The following is a 19,957-nucleotide window of genomic DNA, read 5'->3' as shown; positions in this document are numbered from 1 at the left end:
TTTGTTATTGTTATCAAGGATCCTGGCATAAGTGTAGTGCATCATGTATTTTCAAGAGCATAACTTGGTATCTACATTGGCATTTCTTTAAAAGTCCTTCACTCTCACGTCACTGACTAAAAGTCCATGCTTTTGTGTCTTGACACACCACCACCTGTGGTCTCTCTCACACACACTCACACACACACACACAGTCACTACTCCTGATGTGAAAAATATAGCTCTGTCATTTTCTGAAATTTTACCTCCTGGTTTTGATTAACTGAAAAGGATCAAGACAAAGTTTTGATAAATGGCAGGAGGCAGATCGTTCTGAAACATGCTATTCTGGCCAAGGAATGGCCTTGCTTTGAGAACGTAAGATAAGAAACAGGAAATAAAAAATGAAAATAAAAATCTCCCCCAACTGTAAAGTGTATTAATGGTCAATAACCATCCAGAGATTGTTTCTCTTTAAATGTCCGGAAATAGGCTCTTGGTGACTTCCTGGATAGTTGAACAAAATTTTTTATGAGATACTTGACCAGGATCCACACAAATTTAGAACAAATAAGTGAGTCACATTTTCTCTGTGAGTATTAGAATTTCTTTCTTCCCCCACAGAAAAGAGTTTCGTCAATTATGTTTCTTTTATTTATTTACATACTTATTTACTCAACAAACATATTTCTAAATGCCTATTATATTTGAAATGACTGAAATATATCTTTATTTTTCTTTATCTCCTCCTTATGAGATGACTAAGGAATATACAGGGAAAGACCATAGAAGAGTGACTATCTGTTAGCGAAAACTTGAGAAAATAAAAGAGTGTTACAAGCCAGGCAGAAGAAATCCACTGAGAATCCCCATTGTTCACTTAAAGTGAGGTGATCTTTCACCCTGGTTGCCCCCGATGGTTCTAGTTTATGCTCGCAGTCCTGGAGGAATTTACTAATAGGGACCCCAATCACTCTCTGGACATGTCCCAGTTTGGATATTAAATTATATAGTTTCCATATGTAAATTCATTTGGGAAAATCCACATCTGTATTAGAGGCAAATATTTATTCTCTGCTGCTCATGTCTCCCACGGGTAAGAGAGTTTCCATACCACACCCTAGACGGGAAAGTACTGCAGGAAGACTCCTGGCTTCTCTCTCCCCCATCAACTTCTCCTCCAAATGGAAAAAGGACTGCGAATGGGAAATGACTGAGCTAATTGCTCAAGTTGGGAAAAGGAACTGAGCAAACTCAGCTCTGTTTTGAGGGGTTTTCTCTTAGATCTGGCTTCCAATGTACAGAGAGTACATTCTAGTCTGCTCACCACTGTGCGTTGACCCTCTGTTTTAGTGGCAAGTTGAAGAAATTTAACTAATTTGCCTAGGAGACGATGTCAATAAACACATTAGGCCTCAGATCTCATGCTCTTCAGCTAAATCAGTAATATACTGACATTTTGATCTTCCTTTGTTTTTTCTCCTATGACTTCTTTCTCCTTTGGTTCCAAATTTGGGTAGAGATGTTTACTGAACCCTCAAACCTCAATGTCTTGGTATTTTAGCCAGTATACTGAGGCACAGGTATAAGGGTTGACCTTATGGATTGAAATAAAATGTGAAAATTGATGCTCTGTTCTGAAAAGTGCAGGAAGGTACTGTATCAGCCTTGCTGTGAAAAGCTACAGCTTGCCTTAAACTACAGAGGCAGCTTGACCTAGTATTCCAAGGAGGTTAAGGAAAGGACTAGCTCACCAAAAAAAGTTTTTGAGCCCAATAAGGGCTCACTAGAAACAGACAGAACATCAGGATACAGGTCTTTCAGACATTCTTCCAAGAAAACACGGTAAGTGTGTGGTGAGATTTACAGGCATGTTTTGTCTGTTTAGAGAAGACCTGAAATTCCTACCTGTGTGAGTTAGAAGAGGAATGAATTGCTCTAACTAGGGGATACATCTGAAGCCACATTCTCCAATCAGCATTATCAGAAATAAAGTTTTTATTCTGTTCTCCATGTATGTGCCTCAATTGGTTTCAAGCCCAGAAGGGAAAAAAAAGGATAGTATTGATTCTCCCTCTCCATTCCCAGCAGTTCAGATGTCTAAACAGATACATCAGGAATTTATCATTTGTAGGGTTAAAAAAGATTAATTGTAGGCTGAAAAGCTCCTCCCATCACAGAGTTTCCAGTCATCCTCTCAGTGGCTAATTACGAAAGAACAGGTGAGGGACACTAGATATGTAAGGAAAGTATCTAATATGAAAAGACAGGGAACAGACCAAGCAAATAAAGGAATTCAGAGGATGAAAGACAATGAAGGAACAAGAAGAAAGATTTTAATTATTAAAGTGCACAGAGATGAAAAAGAAGATGTTGCATTTGTGAACAAGAACAGGAAGTATGGAAAAAGAACTTCTGAAATAACAATAAAATGCTCTTGTAAATTAAAACTATTGTAGCAAACATAAAAATCCAATAAAAGTACTGGGAGAGAGGCTGAGAAAATCTCCCAGAAAAAGGGAATATGAAGCTTAGGAAGTGGAAAATATGAGATAGAAGATGGAATGTTTAGATCGGTCCAAGGGTCCAACATCTTAATCATAGGAGATCCAGCAAGAACAGCTCCAGTAGGAGAAGAAAATGCAATGAACTAATGCCAGGAAATTCCCTAGGACTGTAAGACATGAGTTTACAGATTGAACGAACCTCCCGAGTGACTTGGCCAATGAATCTGTAAAACAAAACAAAACACAGCAAGATCACTGTGAATTTCAGAACACTGGGTACAAAAATAAGATACTGAGAGCATTCAGAGAGAGGAAAACACACACGTACATCTCACATAAAAGACAGAGAACTGAACTTACATCAAATCACAAAACAACTCTGGAAGCTAACAGAAAATGAAGAAATTCCTTCAAAATGATGAAAAAGAATGATTTCCAACTAAGAATTTTATACCCTGTTGGAATGTCCATTGAGTATGAAGATAGAATAAATACATTTCATATGTGCAAGATCCCATCATATTTACCTCCCATTTATTTCTCAGGAAGCTGTTGGAGTGTGAATTTCATCAAAATGAGTAAGTAAATTAGCAGAGAAGACAACAAAGGATCCAGGATGACATGGGATGAACCCAGGAGGAAGACTCAGGACAATGGTAAAGGCAGATCCTAGAATAACAACTTTACAACCAGCCTTGAGAGCAACCAACCTGGATGAGAGTAGTAGGATGAAGGGCTCCAGAAGGGACGTCTCAAATACAAAAAAACCGAAAGAAATTGAGAGATGTGTTTGAAATTACTGAAAAGAAATTTCTTCTGCTGGCAGAGTTTGGAGGTAGAATAATGATGCAAAGGAAACTAAGCAAATGGGAGAAAAAGAGGCAATTATTGTCTCCAAGGAAAATAAAAAGCTGTACAAAGAAATGTATTATGTGGCTCATCTGTGCATATGAATGTTGATTTAACCAAAACCTATGACATATTTATAGTGGTAAGAATAGGTGGGTAGAGAGAAGAAATGTTTGAGAGAGGGAACAGTTTAAGAGCAATAAATACTCATCTTCTAAATAAGAAAGCCCCTAGATAATATCTTTAAAATATTAAATATAAATCGGTAATATAAAAATATACAAATATATGAGAAATATGAGGATAAATACTGGGAAAATAGCTAAAATAGGTGAAAATGCTTTTAAAGACTAAAACATCAAGGTGGGAAAGGGGTGTGCTGGTTTTCATTTTAAGCAATGTGACTACTTGACTTTTAAAACTGTGCATGTGCAAACATTTTTTAAAATATAAATTAAATCGAAGCTTGCTTTCCTGGATTAAAGTATAACTTGTTTTATAAGAGATTGGTTTTCATCCAATTTATCTATTCTCTAAACACTTCTCCCTAGAAAAGTGATCAAAATTGCTTAATAAGAAATGAAAGGGTGGGGGCTAATTTCCCTAGAAAAGTGATCAAAATTGCTTAATAAGAAATGAAAGGGTGGGGGCTAATTTTATTCATTTATGCAACTCAAATATTTGTAGAGGGTTTACTGTTCCAGCTGCCTGGTATACAACAGTGAATAAAACTGAAGAGGGCCCTAGCCTTGTAGGACTTACATTCTCATGGGAGAAACAGACAATAAACCATTGACCTAAAACATGGGGACATTATGTTGTACCGTATAAAGAAGAACTGAGTAAAAGTGATCAGGAGTGGAGGTGGGATGCAAGGATGGCAATTTAACATAGAACAGTCAGAACAGGCCTCATGGAAAAGGTGGTAACAGAGAAAGATGAGGAGGAAGTGAGCTTAAAGAAGGTAACTATTTCAGGCAGATGAAAGAGGCCAGCCAAAGGCCTGAGGGTGGGAGCATGGCACATGCTCAAGAAACATCAGTGAGGTGCTGAAAGAGGTCAGGGAGAAATGAAGGTGGTAGTGGGAAAGGCAGGAACGGGGAAGGTGGCGGACATTTGGATTCAGGGTGTAGCAAATCCTTAGACTAGATGGGAGAAGGAAGGGGGGGATCACGGAAAACCAGTTAGGCGGTCAGGTAGGACTAAGATGGCCTACCCCAGGTGTAGAGTTGGAATTCCTGAAAAGTGCTTAGATTCTGAACACATATTTTCAAATTTTTTTTTTTTAGTTTTTAAATTGAATTATAGTTGATTAACAATGTCATATCAGTTTCAGGTGTACAGCAAAATAATTCAGTTATACATATGTATAAATATTCTTTTACAGATTCTTTTCCATTATAGGTTATTATAAGACATTGAGTACAGTTCCGTGTGCTATAAAGTGCATTCTTGTTGGTTATTTATTGGATATGTTTTAAAGGTAGAGCAGACATGACTTACCTTTGGATCAGATGTGTTGTGAGAGAGGAAACGGGAGTCATGGATGATCCCAAAATGTTTGCACTGAAGAATGAAGTCATATCCATTGAGATGGGTAAGAACAGGTCAGGGAGACCGGGGAGACAGTCAGGGGGTCGGGGTTCCACATCCAAGGTTAGTTGAGGGAGTGTGATGTGTCCTGAAAGCCGAGTGAAGAAAGCAAACTGGAGAAGAGGGAGGGATCCACTGAGTCGAATGCTGCTGACAGGTCAAGGGAGGGGCTTGAAACTATTTGATTTAACAAAGTGAGGTCACTGGTGCTTTTTCCAGAGCAGTTTCATTAGAGGAATGAGGGCAGAAAAGCCAAATTTAAATGAATCTAAAAGAGAATGGGAAGAGAAAACATGGAGCGCAGAGGATATAGCTCAGTGATGGAGTGTGTGCCTAGTAGGCATGAGGTCCTGGGTTCCAAGCCTAGTACCTCCATTAAATAAATAAATGGGAAAATAAATCTAGTTGCCTCCCCCCTCCAAAAAAAAAAAGAGAGAGAGAAAATGTGGAGACACATATAGATCCCTGTTTTGAGGAGTTTTGTCTCAAATTAATGGGGTGATTGATGGCTAGGAAAATTGTGTTGAGGAGAGTTTTCTTTAGCTGGGAGAAACAGTAACAGTTGCTCGCTGATGGTGATGTATGAGTAGAGACTCAGTATACTGGATGATGCAGGACAAAGAGGAGGACAGTCTTGGAGCCATGTGTTCAGGTGGCTGAGGAGGGATGAGGTCCAGTGGAGGGATGTGTTTGAGGAGGAGCACAGATAACTCACCTAGCCAACAGGAGGGAAAGCAGAGTATATGGGAGCAGACAGTGGTAGCAGGGAGCTATAGTGCCCTGCAAATGTGAAGTCCCCTCTAACTGCGTCCTTCTGATTCAAGAAGCGGGAAGCAAGGTTGTTAGCTAAGAGTGAAGATAGCTGAGGTAGCTGGAAGGTTTGGAGAGAGAGTAAAAGGTGTGAAGTAGTCACCAGGTGAGGGAGAGCTTGAATAGATCAGAGGAAGGTAGTATAATTGGTGGTCGGCCTATAAGGCCCAATAAAGTTCACGGTCGTTGCCCTTTCCCTCCATCAAATACCACCTTGAACATTTCTGTGACCTGCCTGAAGTGTCAACAAGGAAGCCCTGGTCCAACAGGAGGAAATACTGAATCCAGATTGAAGCAGTATCCAAATCTCTGTGACTTTATTGTGAGAAACACAGTAGAACACCTTCATTGCCACCTGTTGCATGTCTATGTCATAAAAGAAGCAGGGGTGCAATTCAGAGGGACTTTGTGAATTCTTTCAGGCAAGAGCACTGACTGGAGGGGGAGAGAGAGAGAGGGAGAGGTGAGAGGAAGGGAGAAAGCTACTCTTTAACAGAATACCAACCAATAACTGGAAGGGATGAGAAAATGAGAAAAAAAACCCATTTGCAGCCCCTGTACGGGTTCACACAAAGATCATCAATGGACAATAAGATCCACCAGTGTAAGATTATTTGTGAACATGTGATTCATGCAGACTCAAAGTACCACTCACATATTGTTTACTCTTCACAAACGGAAAATATATCCTTGCCTTGGAGAGATTTGGTGACCATCACCTTAGGAAAGTGATCAAATTTAGCATCAATCTTGTGGGCCTCCTGATGTGACGGAGATACAATGTCACCAACGTGGCATTCTTGGAAAAAATGTTCAACTCAAGTCTAGCCATAAGAAAATTGATTGTTTATCAGACAGTTTCAGAGTAGGGGACACTCTCCAAGAGCAATTGGCCTAGATCCTTCAAAAAAGTCAGTGTCATGAAAGAAAAGAAGAAGTCCATTCCTAGAAGACTGTTCTTGATTGGAAGAAACACTAGAGGCTAAAGACAACAGTACAACGTGTACCGAGATCAAATCCTGGGTCAGAAACTAGAATAGCCATGGAAAGACATTTTGGGGACAGCTGGGGAAATCTAAATATGGATTGTATGTTAGATGATGCTATTAAAGTATATTAATTTTCTTAGGAATGACATTCATTTAACATTTATGTAGACAACTGCCTTACTCTCAGGAGACAGACTGAAGTACTGAGAGCTGAAGTGCTATGATGCCAGCAACCTATTCTCAAATGTTTCAGCTGGAATAAGAAAGTGGCGTGTGTGTGTGTATGTGTGTGTGTGTGTATGTGTGTGTATGTGTGTGTATATTTATTGGTGTGTCATTGAAGGTGTGTATGAAAGACAGAGCAATAAAGCAATGTGTCCAAATGTTAACAACTGGTGAATCTAGATGAAGAGTATATATGTGTTCAACTTTTCTGTTGATTTGAAATTTTTCTAAATAAAAGTTGGGTTAAAAAAAAACAACGCACTAACCATGGCAGGCTGCTGAAAGTACCCTGAATATAAGAAAGTTGAAAGGGGCAAGAGACCAGGATCATTTGAATGCCAAATCCTCTGTTTTTTGCAAGAAGTGATTGCTACATTGTTTTCCATTTCTAAAAATTTCCTAAATTCCAGCACAACAAGTAATTAATTCAACAAGAGTTCCAAAAGTATCTGACTGTTTCCATATTCTGGGCAAATTTTTTTCTGGGGAAGGAAAAAAAAAAGACCATAGAAAGCCCCAAAACACAAAAATAAATATTCCTTGCCCCACTGCAGGGGAAGGAGCATCTGATGGTTGAGTGAGAGTGATGACCCTCCTCCGAGAGCTAAACAGGATCCGGCTCTGGTTTTCCCCAAGATAAACTCAGAACGTGGTTCACACCAGAAAGGATCTCCCGTTAAGTAACTGCAGGCTCTGGCAGGCCAGTAGAGGAAAACACAACCTACTCTTCTAGAAGTTCTTCCTTTAGAACTCAAAACTCACCAGCAGACCAAACCCAGTAGAAAGCCAAGCAGTTTCAGAGAGTGTGGACAACTTGGAGAAGGCGCCAAACCCATAAAAATGACTTCACGATGAGAGGGCAAGTTTTCTGAGGAAGGGCTGAGGGAATCGGCCACTTTGCCAGGAAAAGAACAATAATGTGGCAATTCAATGTTGGTTCTTCAGATGTACAAAGAAAATGGCAACCAGATGCTCCCGGCTGCCATGGGAACAGGAAAGGGGAAAGTGGTTCCTCGTAATGAAGGCGGTCCTTTCTGGGAAGGTTATTAATAAGGGGTTGGGCGTTTCCAGGGGGGAACATCTAGAGAACTAGATATCCTCTTGAGGTGACTCAAGCCTTGTCACAAATACATTTAAAAGAACATGTTTTTAAGCAACTGGAGCTTTGAAAATTTTAGTTGACCCAGAAAATTCCTAGGCTTTAACTTAGGCAGCTGATACTTTATTTTTGTATCTTTTTTTTTTTTTAAACCCACCTACCAGAGAAAGGAAATGCCAAGACCTTCTGTAGAGGATGCAAACATTCCCTCATCATCCCCATCTCTGACCACAAGTGGCATGGCGGCAAGTTTATTCCGAAGCCATGAATCAACCACAGTGGATCTATATTTGACCTGGGAGGGAAGCAAGAGGTGAGGTTGAGATAGGCTGGGACCTGGGACAAGCAACAGAAGACAAACTGTAAGGGACTAAAATTAACTGCACACATATGCAGTCAGGCCAATTATAAACAGTAAGATACAAAAAGGACATAAACCAACTGCCACTTTTGAGGTGCTGAGGGCAAAAGCAGGTACTGTGCATGAGCCCTGCACACAGCAACTCGAAGGGAGCAGACCATCTGAGCCACCCCTCCAGCCCCACCCACCGATCCATCCCGACCCTCACCGCATATAAGGAACCAGCCCGCCCTCCTAGGAGAGTGAGGAAGGGCACCTGTTTCTTGTTCTCACTCCCTCGTGCTGCAGCACGAACCCCAATAAAGCCTTGCCTGAATTTGTCTGGCCTCTTATCAATTTCTACTGATTGAAGAGTCCAAGGACCCAGGTTGGAAACACGGTGATAAAGGGAGCATTGCTCTAGGCGTCCAGGGGCCTGGGCCTGGCTGGGCCACTGACTAACTGCTGCTCTGGCCAGTCACCTCACCCCTCCGGTCCTCGACATCTTCACTTGTCAAATGAAACTGAACTAGCTCCGTGGTCAGCAAACTTTGGCCCTTGGCCTTTTCTGTAAATAAGGTTTTATTGAAATGCAGTCATGCCCATTCATTTATGTATTTCCCGTGAGCACTTTCTCACTGTGACAGAGTAGTTGTGACAGCGACTGTCAAGTATCTGCTCTCTGGCCCTTTACTAGCAGTTAATGATTCTTAGACTTGGCAATTTTTTAGGTTTCCTAAGCTTTTTTTTTTAATCAAAGTACAGTTGATGTACAATATTATATACGTTACAGGTGTTCAATAGTGAGTCACAATTTTAAAGGTCAGACTCCATTTATAGTTATTATAAAATGCTGGCTCTATTTCCCATGTTGTATAGTACACCCTTGTAGCTTACTTTATACATAGCAGTTTGTACCTCTTACTCCCCTACCCCGATGTTGCCCCTCCCCGCTTTCCTCTCCCCACTGGTAACCCCTAGGTTGTTCTCTGTATCTGTGAGCCTGCTTCTTGGTGATAAGAATCACCTGGGGCACTTATTTAATGTACAGATGGAAATTCTGGAAATTCTGACTCTACAGATCTGGTGCTGGGTCCGGCCAGCTCGGTTTTTAACTAGCTCTCTGTCACCTTCAGGCAAAGGCATGCTAAGGGCCCTTCAAGCTCTAAATTATATCAATGCATCATTGAATGCATTTTCTCCTATGGCTTTGTCCTTCTAATGTTTGTTCATTTTGATAAACACACTAATTGGTCAGGGTCAAAGGATAAAGAACAAATGAGGATGACAGTTAAAATATGCTTGAGGGAGAGGGAAAGTCTCTTGTGTGAGTAAACATCTTCAGCACAGAATTCCCAAAGTCTGAGGTGCACGTGTACCTAATCAGGAGCTGGCACCCTCTCAGGTCTGACGTGAGCCCCATTCCTCTGTCATTACTCGGCTCCCTCCTACTTTTCTCAAGAAAGTTCTCTCTTTCTCTTTTGAAAGGTCCTAACATGTAGGTTAAACGTCAGAAAAAAGACAGGATGGGGGAGAAACCGGTAACAAAGATTGGGGCTGATTTTGTCAGGAGAATTTGAAATGGGCTGATCCCACGGTCAAAGCGACTGGACTTCCCAGCACAACTAGACGCAGTAGGATAAAAATGTGCTTCATCACATGAAAGCAGAAGCTGATACCATCCCAAGAGCTCCAAGATGATTTATGCCGCCAATTACTTTTGTTTGCTTTTTGCTTTGGTTCATCTGTTTTTCTCTCGTTCGCCCCCATCCAACTTTGTTGTTGATGCCAGGCTCTCTGTTATGACAGTCAGTTTCCAAAAAGCCTTCAGAAGTCACCTCCCTTGCACTCCCAATCCTTGCAAGATTCCCTTTTCAACAAAACTGGAACTTCAAAGGGCTGGTTCAGTCATTGCGGGAAGGTGGTGTTTTGTTTTGGTTTTATTTCTTAAAGGAGTGACTGGGGATCGAACCCAGGACCTCGGGCATGCTAAGGATGCACTCTACCACTGAGCTACCCATTGCCCTCAGCAGCTCTATATCATGGGTGTCTGGGGCCGAGCCCCTCCTGAAGATGAGGAGGGAAAGATTCCTATAGACTCTGGAAACGGGCATTTATTTGGGGGTTGAGGAAGCCACTAAGGCCATGAGGAAGCAGATCTGAAAACTCCCAGGCAGTGCATCTCGGTGGCCCTTTATCGGCCGGGAGGTGGGCTCACAGCGCCATCTCTTGGTCTTCAGCTAACAATGGTCCTGAGAAGAGATTCCAGGAGGCAAAGTAACAGCTTGTGCTGCTACCCAGGCTAGCGCCACCTGTAAACAGTAACCTGACAGCAAATCTTGCATCAGGCAATTCTTGTATCAAGCAATTCTTGCATCAAGCAACTCCTCCTCACCTGAAGCTGACTTTTGGCTCTTGACACCAATGGGAGCCCCACAAGTAGCTGAGGGAACAATTCTTCATCCTTTCCCGACCTGATCTGCCTTCCTTCAGTTAATGGCTTTCTTTCCACAGATCCCAGAAAATAAATGCTTCAAAACATCACCTAAAAATAGTCATTTTGGGGGGGATGGGATACCTCAGTGGTAGAGTGTGCTGAGTATGCACAGGGTCCTGGGTTCAATCACCAGTACCTCCATTTAAAAAAAAAAAGTCATTTTAGCCCCTTCACACACAGATAACTTTGAAACAGTTTCTGGTCATTTTTTAGTGAACTATGAATAGCAACAAACCAAATAAACAAAAATTGACTTCTAGCAGGGAATTGCAAATCTGGGCAAATTCTGTGAAGATATTTGTTCTAAGACTTTTCAGAGACCAATGAAACAGAAAGACCAAGCAGGATAAAGTGAGCAGCCGGGAAACAGAAAAGAAAATGGGTGATGTTACCCACAAAAAATGTTTTGAAAGCATATTTTTGTTGATGGCTCCCTTTGACGCTTCTTTAAGAAGGATATGGGAGGAAAAGTGGGCTTCTGGGGGAGTCTGCCCTCAACGGTAGGTGGCTCCCAAGAAACCCGAGGTGTCAGCAGCCCCTGTGAATCCCAAAGGAGTAGAAGCCCTGTATCATGAAAACAGTAGAAACCTGGGGACTGTTAATGTTTATTGCAATAGTTTGCTCGGGCTGCCATAACAAAATACCTGGTGGCTTAAGCAGAAATTTATTTACTTATAGTTCTAGAGACTAGAAATCCAAGATCAAGTTGCTGGTGGCTCGCTTTTCTTCTGAGGCATCTTTCCTTGGCTTGCAGATGGCCGCTTTCTAGCTGTGTCCTCGCATGGTCTGACACCTGCACATGTGTCTGTGTCCTAGTCTCTTCTAAGGCCACCAGGCATGTTGGCTGAGGGCCCACTCAAATGACCTCATTTTACCTTTCTGCCTCTGACAATGCACGTTCTGAAGTACTGGGGGTTTGGACTTCAGCATATGAATGGCGGGGGTGGGGGAGAGTGCACAAGTCAGTCCATAACATTTATTTTTAATGTTGTCATGAAAGAAAGCCCTTATTTCACTGATTAAAAAACAAAACAAAACAAAAAAAACACTCAAAGCAATCTACAGATTTATTTCAATCCCTATCAAATTACCCATGACATTTTTCACAGAACCAGAACAAGTAATCTTAAAATTTATGTGGAACCATAAAAGACCCAGAATCGCCAAAGCAATCCTGAGCAAAGAGAACAAAGCTGGAGGTGTAGCCCTCCCAGACCCCAAACAATGCTTCACAGCTACAGTAATCAAAACGGCATGATACTGGCAAAAACAAACATATAGACCAATGGAACAGAATCGAGAGCCCAGAGATAAACCGTCACACCTATGGTGAATTAATCTTCGACAAAGGAGGCAAGAACATACAATGGGCGAATAGTCTCTACCAAATGGTATTGGGAAAGCTGGACAATTGCATGTAAATCAATGAAGTTCCTACACACCCTCACACCATAAGAAAAAAAAATGAACTCAAAATGGCTTAAAGACTTAAACATAAAACAAGACACCATAAACCTCCCAGAAGAGAACATAGGCAAAACAGTCTCTGATATAAACTGCAACAATATTCTCCTAGGGCAGTCTGCTGAGGCAATAGAAATAAAAGCAAAAATAAACAAATGGGACCTAATTAAACTTGTAAGCTTTTGCATAGCAAAGGAAGCCATAATAAAATGAAAAGACAACCTACAGAATGGGAGAAAATACTTGCAAATAATGCAACTGACAAAGGCTTAATTTCCAGAATATACGAACGGCTCATACGAAAAACCAAATAACCCAATCCACAAATGGGCAGAAGATCTAAACAAAAATTTCTCTGAAGAAGACATACAGATAGCCAACAGACACATGAAAAGATGCTCAACATTGCTAATTATTAGAGAAATGCAAATCAAAACTACAATGAGGTACCACTTCACACCGGTCAGAATGACCATCATTCAAAAGTCTGCAAATAACAAATGTTGGAGAGGGTGTGGAGAAAAGGAAATCCTCCTACGCTGTCGGTGGGAATGTATATTGGTGCAGCCACTATGGAAAACAGTATGTCCTTAAAAAACTAAGAACAGAGTTGCCATCCAGCAATCCCTTTCCTGGGCATATATCCCAGGAAAACTAATTTGAAAAGCTACATGCACCCCAATGTTCTTAGCAGCACTATTTACAACAGCCAAGACATGGAGGCAACCTAAATGCCCATCAACAGATGAATGGATAAAGAAAATGTAGTATATATATACAACAGAATACTACTCAGCCATAAAAAAGAGTGAAAATGCCATTTGCAGCAACATGGATAGACCTAGAGATTATCATACTAAGTGAAGTAAGTCAGAAAGAGAAAGATGAATATCAAACAATATCACTTACATGTGGAATCTAAAATATGATACAAATGAACTTACTGCAAAACACAAACACAGAAAACAAACTTAGTTACCAAAGGAGATGGGGGTAGGGGAGGGATAAATTAGGAGTTTAGAATTAGCAGATACAAGCCACTATATATAAAGGAGAGAAACAACAAGGATTTACTGTATAGCACAAGGAACTATATTCAATAGCTTGTAATAAACCATAATGGAAATACGAAAAAAAAATGTGTAACTGAATCACTTCGCTATACAGAAGAAGCTAACACAATATTGTAGATCAACTGTACGTCAATAAAAAGTTTTTAAAGAAAATTCCCAGTCTTTTGCCGCACAATTCATCTTCTCAATCCACAGGAGAAAACAACATTTATAGCAAGTTGAATATTCTAGGAAAGTAGATCTTTACTAGCTCTTTTAGTTAGGAGTTTATATTAGAAACAAAGTTCTAAGTTCATATTAGAAAACAAATACAATTCTCTGCAATAATTTAAAAGTGAAATTTACTTTTTATTATTATTCATTTATCTATCTTTCCATGTAGAAGCTCATGCCTGCATCCATCCACTCTATTTAAAAAAAAAAAATTCTAGGGGAGAGTGCTTGCTTAGCATGCATGAGGTTCTTGGTTCGATTCCCAGTACTTGATCTAACAATAAATAAGTAAACCTAATTGCCTCCCCCCACCAAAAAAAAAATAACAATAAAATTAAAAAAAAAAAAAGGCCAGATTGGGTTCAAATCCTGCCTCTAAGGGAAAAAAAAAATTTCTATTGAGCACTTTCTGTAGGCACTGTATTTGAAATACCGAGATCGAAGAAAGACAGAAGGTCCATCAACTTAGAACTAGTTCACTCTCCTCTGGATAAGGGGCGTGTCAGTGCAATAATTCCAGCCACTTGACCCCCAGGGAGCCACAGGTAGAGGTTAATGCACGTGTGGAGGGGCCAGGAGAGACGAAGGATGAGGTGAAGGAGTGGGCCTCCCCCCAGGGTTACCCTCCAGCGAGGGTTCCTGGCCGAGGGTGGCTGGAATCGGGGCGGTGGGAAAGGGGGGAGTGGAGGGAGGGAGAGGTGGGGGAAGGGGGCTGTCTGCCCCTCTCTGTGTTCCATCACAGCCACTGCTCCCCTCCAGGACCCAGTTTACCTCACATTTTCTCTCCCTCCGCTTGTCCGAACTTACCTGTCTGGTGTTCTTTCCCGGAATATCAGCCTCATTGCTGAGTCACAGTTGATGACATATCTGCAGTATTCTACAGCGGTGTCTCAGAGGCAACTCCTTAACTCAAAGACCGACTCTTAGCAGAGGCGGTTCAAGCATTTCCAGGAATGAAGGCTACCTGCTGGTGGTTCTCGCTTTGGGCATTAGCCTCGTAGGCGTTTCATTTCTGATACTGTCTTTTACTTTGGTCTGGAAACCACATCTTCAATTGGCATATAGTGGCTACAAGCCCGGGCGGCCGAGCTGAGACGGGAGGAGAGGGGGCAGGGCGCGCCCACTACAAGAATGACGCAGCAACGGGCGCCAAGATGGCGTAAGACCGGACTCCCAGCAGACCTTGAGCTTCATTATACGCTCATTATTATAATGATTATATTAGCATACTAAATGCCACGCCCACCGGCGCCATGACAGCTCCGAAGCTGACCATAAAGGTCAAAAAGTGGGTACCAGCCTAACTCCTGGGAATCCCCATCCTTTGCCCCAATGGAGTAGGAACAACCCTCCCACTTGTTAGCATATGAAGTTACTGAGCCCATAAAAACTAACAAGCCGGCACCTTGTGGCCACTCGCTCTTGCCTTCAGAAACAGCGCGCACTCTATCCAAGGCGGAGGAATCTCTCTGAATAAATCTACCTTCACTCTGCAATTCTCTCCTGCGTGAAGCCAAACACCTTCACTTGATGGGGCATATCCCAGGGACCCACATGGGACCTGGGACACGGTCATCCTCTCAAGCCCCATTTTCCAGTATCAGAGCCAAACAGACCTGGCTTCAAGTCTGGAGCACGTGACTGAAGAGTCTGTTTCCAAACCTGAAAAGGACGGCAATTTGGCGTCTTGCACACTCTGGTAGGAGTGTTGGTGACAAACCGGGTATAAAGTTGCTTATCTGCCCCAAATTCATTCCCCCTCTTCCTTCCTACAGTAGAGCCCACTTCCCATACAGATGCTGCAAATGGGAAGTTTCTTTACAATCCCAAAAAGGAGAACCAGTGGTGGGGTTTGAGGGGATCCTTGGGTGTGTGGGGCTGAGGCAGCCCTCTTGAAATCTTAAGGGGTTTCCCTTACTCCAACACAGGCAGAGTGAAAAAATGAAAGAGCCCTCATCCTGGAAAACATCACGGAACTGCCAGTTATCCAGTCTTGGCTTCGAGGACCAGCTGTGTTATGAGACAACAACGCCCCCACACCCATTTAAATGTTTAAGCCATTTTGAGCTGGATGCTCTGAAGCTTGCTTTCAAGTCATTAGGGAGGGTAATCCATTGCCTAAGGTCATGGATTTATCGAAGTAATGGACTGGATTGAGTTCCAGGGAGAGGAAAATGCAAATCTTGCAGATTTCACAAGTTTGCCCAGGGCCTGCCTTGCCCAAAATGCCCATCTTTGGTTTCAGGATTCCAAGTGAATCACACTGTCTCTAAGTCTCAGAGATCCACTGTATAGGTGAGCAGCTTTGCTTTAGTGTGTTGAAAAGATCTGTCTCCAGTGTACGGCCATGACTAAAAATACATTCATCCATAACAGACACACATTACTATATATAAAATAGATAAATACATGGACCTACTGTATAGCACAGGGAACTATATTCAATTTCTTGTAATAACATATAATGGAATAGAATCTGAAGAATATATATATGTATGTATGTGTATAACTGGACACTTTGCTGTGCATCTGAAACTAACATTGTAAATCAAACTACACTTCAATAAGAAATTTATTAAAAATTCATCTGTGTAGCCACCCTCCAATCAAGAAAGAGAATGTTTCTGTCACTCCAAAAATTTTTTCACACGCCTGTTTGAAGTTTATCCCAGACTCAGGGGCTCAGATAACCTGTTTACTCTTGATATAGATTTGTTTCGAAATAATGTCTTAGAAATGGAAACACATCTAGTTTGTTTCACACGGCATGATTTTTTTGAGACTCAGTGTGTTGTTCCATGAATCAGTAGTTCATTCCTTTTTATTGATGGGTAATATTTCAGCATGGCTTTTGTGTAAGAAAAAAAAATTGTGCTTTCATTTGTTTACAGTTCAAGTAACCAATTTTATCTATTCTGCTTGATTTTAAATATAGCATTACTGTTTTTTTTTATTTAAAGGATATTTATTTATTTATTCAAAAATTACCCCAAAAAAGGTTATAATTACGTGCAATTCAAACATCTAGAGATAGCTACTCTGAACATTCTAGTATTATTCTTGCAGGCATCTTCCTGTCTGATAAATATACAAACATATACAGGCTTTTTAAACAAATGGAGTTTAATATTTATTGTCTCATAATCTATTTTCACTCAACAATTTGTTGATTGTCAAGTACAGATCTATAATATTCCACTGTCTGTACAAACCATATTTACTTGATTAGCTGTTTATTTTGGAACATTGTTTGTTTCCAAATTTTTCCTTTTAAACGATGAATATTCTCCTACATACATCTTTTAGCTTTTGTGTGAACACATCCTTCATAAACTCCAAATGACAGGATTCCTAGGCCAGACGATATTAACACGTCACATGTTGAAACCTATTGCCAAAGTATCTTCTTAAAAGGTTATGCTCACTTCTACCCCCAGAAATACTGCTCACCTGTTAATTTTTCAAATGCCTTTCCAGTTTGGGCAGTATTTTAAATTTTGCGGAGAGGTAAAAATAAATAAACATAACCCCTCATGTGTGAGGTTCCCATCTTGTTTTGTACCTTTTAATTGAAGAATCCTCTCATTATTTCTACGAGATGATTAGGAAACTAGATATCTTCTTTTCAGCACTAGTTTTACACCCTGAAAGGGGTACAAATGTATTCCTAAGTGTGTTTAACCCAGAAGCCTACTTTTCTCCACTTTTCCCGCTACCACTATTTGACCACTAGAGGACACAGATGCTGCAGAAACGTAATCTTAAACTGGGGCACTTCGGAGAGTGGCAGGAGGCACTGTTAATAACTAGGCTGGTCCAACAGGCCTCATCCAGGGTGGCCATTAGCACCCGCATATCGTAATTAGCTGTCTCGCTTTGCGATGTCGTTTGGAATGATAACCAAGGGTATCTGTGTCTAGATTTGTAATACCTTAGTTATGCTTAGAGCTGTTCTAGTAACCTCAAACAATTTCTCAAAACAGTATTTGATAATCTCATTTCACCTAATGATTAAGTGTATAGCATTTGGTCCAGCAAATCCAAATTAACCTTTTAGTTACCCCAGGTTTGCAACCTAAGACACAGAAATTCAGCATAAAAGAAAATCTGGTGGGGTGGGTATAGCTTAAGTGGTAGAGCACATGCTTACCATGCACAAGGTCCTGGGTTCGATCCCCAGAAACACCTCTAAAAATAAATTAATAAATAAACTTAATTACTCCCCCCCAAGAATAATAAAATAAATAAATTTTTAAAAAGAAAATCTGTTATGGTAAGGAAATGTAGACTTGGGGCTTTTAAACCAGTCACCGGGGCCATAATTCCTACATCACTCAGAAGACTGAGGCTGTTAGGTAGCTATGATGAGCTCTGTCCACTGAAAGAGCTGAAAACTAGTAAAAACTCTGTAGCAATTTGCAAACAAGGCAACTTGATCTTGTTTTCTAAGTACAGTAACTTCCCTATTAAAAGGCATTAGGGATCCTTGAAAATACGAGTGATTTTATGTCTGACACAAAGCACAGGTGAGTCTAGACTATCTTCCTGTGCCGAAAGCAATGAGGTGCTCAAAGACCGATGGAGACGTGTGAGAGGACACAGCTCGGAAGGGATTCCAGTGGCCAAATCTGAAACATTTAAAGCATCAACATGATGGAGGAATAATAGATACTAAAAGAATATTTTTTTAAGAAGTCAATGAACAGTTAAGGAATAGCTGGCAGGTGGTGGGAGCCAGATTTCTCGCTGTTGAAAGGGGAGGTTACAGATAGGCAAGGGGAGGAGGCTGGAATGATCCATGTGATAATGGGTTAGGGTTGGAAGCATCAGTACTAACTTGTGTTCAGTGTAATGTAGACACAGATGAATACACATAGAAATATTTGTAGATAGGTATATCTGCACAGGTTAATATGCACACATATATTTCCTTGTTCTGTCGGCTGAAAGGGTCTAGAAGGAACGACACCCAGCAGCAGCAAGCATACTCAGCACCAGACCATGGTTTCTAATCTCATTCTCCAATTAAAGGAAGCAGGACTCCTTGGAGAAATGGCTGACTTGAGGGCTCAGGCAGAAAACATACCAGATGAGCCAAGTGCATCGTGTTGTGCCAGAAAGAAAGAGTCCATAACAAAATGTAGGAAACCTAACCAAAAACCCCACAAGGATGGGAGTATATCAGAGGTCACGGGAAGCAACTGAAAGCGCTCCCAGTGGCCAAAGCTGGTCCAATGTGAGCAACAAAATAAAGCAGTATTGGATTATAAACCTAAAGTATAAGATGAATATCCGCAAGTCCATACTGATATAATAAAGAATCGAGACCTGTTAAATGATAAACTGAGGCATAGTAAAAATTGTAGCGCTTATGTGAACTAAAATCAATTTGAATGCGGCGTACCAAACCAGAAGTGGTTAGGAAGACTCCGCCAATAGGCGCTGGGGAGAGACTTTTACAGAGAAAAGATGGAAACCAAGTAAGGAAGTGATTGACTGGCTACAGCTTAAAGCCACATTGGCTGTTGGTGACTGGCTGTCCTTAGGTTCAGTTCTGTAGTTTGGAGGCATTTCAGGTTAGGTTTTGGTTTGCTTACATAGGCTGCCGCTGGATTAGAGCCACCTCTGGCTGATGGGCTTCTGTTGAATTAGCTTAATACCATATCAGTAACTAGGGGAGAAGAGAGAAATCTCCTGAGCAGAAGGATTCCAAATAATTTTTGTAGCTACTCCCCCTTCAAGGACGCATCACTCCCCATTTGGCAAACAATATGTGCCTTTGCTCTTGAGGTGATAACTGTAATAATAGCTTGTCATGATTAGGAAAAGGTACTTATTTTCAGAAGATACATACTGAAGTGTTTAGGGGTGAAGCACCATGATTTCTGCAACTTTATTTATGATTTAACAAGAAAAAGAACGTGTGGGCAGAGAGTGTAGCTCAAGGGGTACAGTGCATGCTTAGCATAAACAAGCTCCTGGGTTCAATCCCCAGTACTTCCTTTAAAAATATATAAGTAAGCCTAACCTCCCCCCCAAAAAATTAAGTAAATAAAAAAATAAATTAAATATAAAGAAAATGCGTATGTGCTTGTATTTCCATATATATATGGGGAGACAGGTAGTTGGCAAAAGTTAACAATCAGTGAATTTGGTGATGGATATGTTCATTGCATTATCTTTCCACTCTTCTGGAGATTCTCATTTCCAAAATAAAAGGTAGGAAAAAATAAATTCCCAAAACATGAAGTATTTTAAATGTACACGTTTAATAAATAAGTGTTCTCAAAACAAAAATACGATGTAACGTAATGCTACA

The 19,957-nt window shown here is 40.9% G+C and overlaps 1 protein-coding gene across 10 annotated transcripts in view; it reads right to left on the bottom strand.

The window, feature by feature from the left end:
• The window catches only part of CCBE1 (collagen and calcium binding EGF domains 1), a 249,115-nt gene extending 234,364 nt beyond the window's left edge, over positions 1-14,751 (bottom strand). For 7 of the 10 annotated variants that reach the window (XM_072952102.1, XM_072952105.1, XM_072952099.1 and 4 more), the window contains exons 1-2: positions 14,446-14,751; positions 8,213-8,346 (exon numbers count right to left, since the gene is read on the bottom strand). The gene's annotated coding sequence lies outside the window, so the exon portion shown is untranslated. Of the gene's footprint in view, positions 1-4,838; positions 5,042-8,212; positions 8,347-14,445 lie in introns of all 10 variants that reach the window. The other 3 variants (XM_072952103.1, XM_072952100.1, XM_006205737.4) reach the window with 3 other exon arrangements.
• Positions 14,752-19,957: the final 5,206 nt, after the last annotated feature.

The sequence above is a fragment of the Vicugna pacos genome, chromosome 30 (assembly GCF_048564905.1).
Source record: "Vicugna pacos chromosome 30, VicPac4, whole genome shotgun sequence".
In the NCBI taxonomy this organism is placed as follows: domain Eukaryota; kingdom Metazoa; phylum Chordata; class Mammalia; order Artiodactyla; family Camelidae; genus Vicugna; species Vicugna pacos.
Note: the sequence above shows the minus strand (reverse complement) of the source record. Positions and strands in the feature narration are given on the sequence as shown.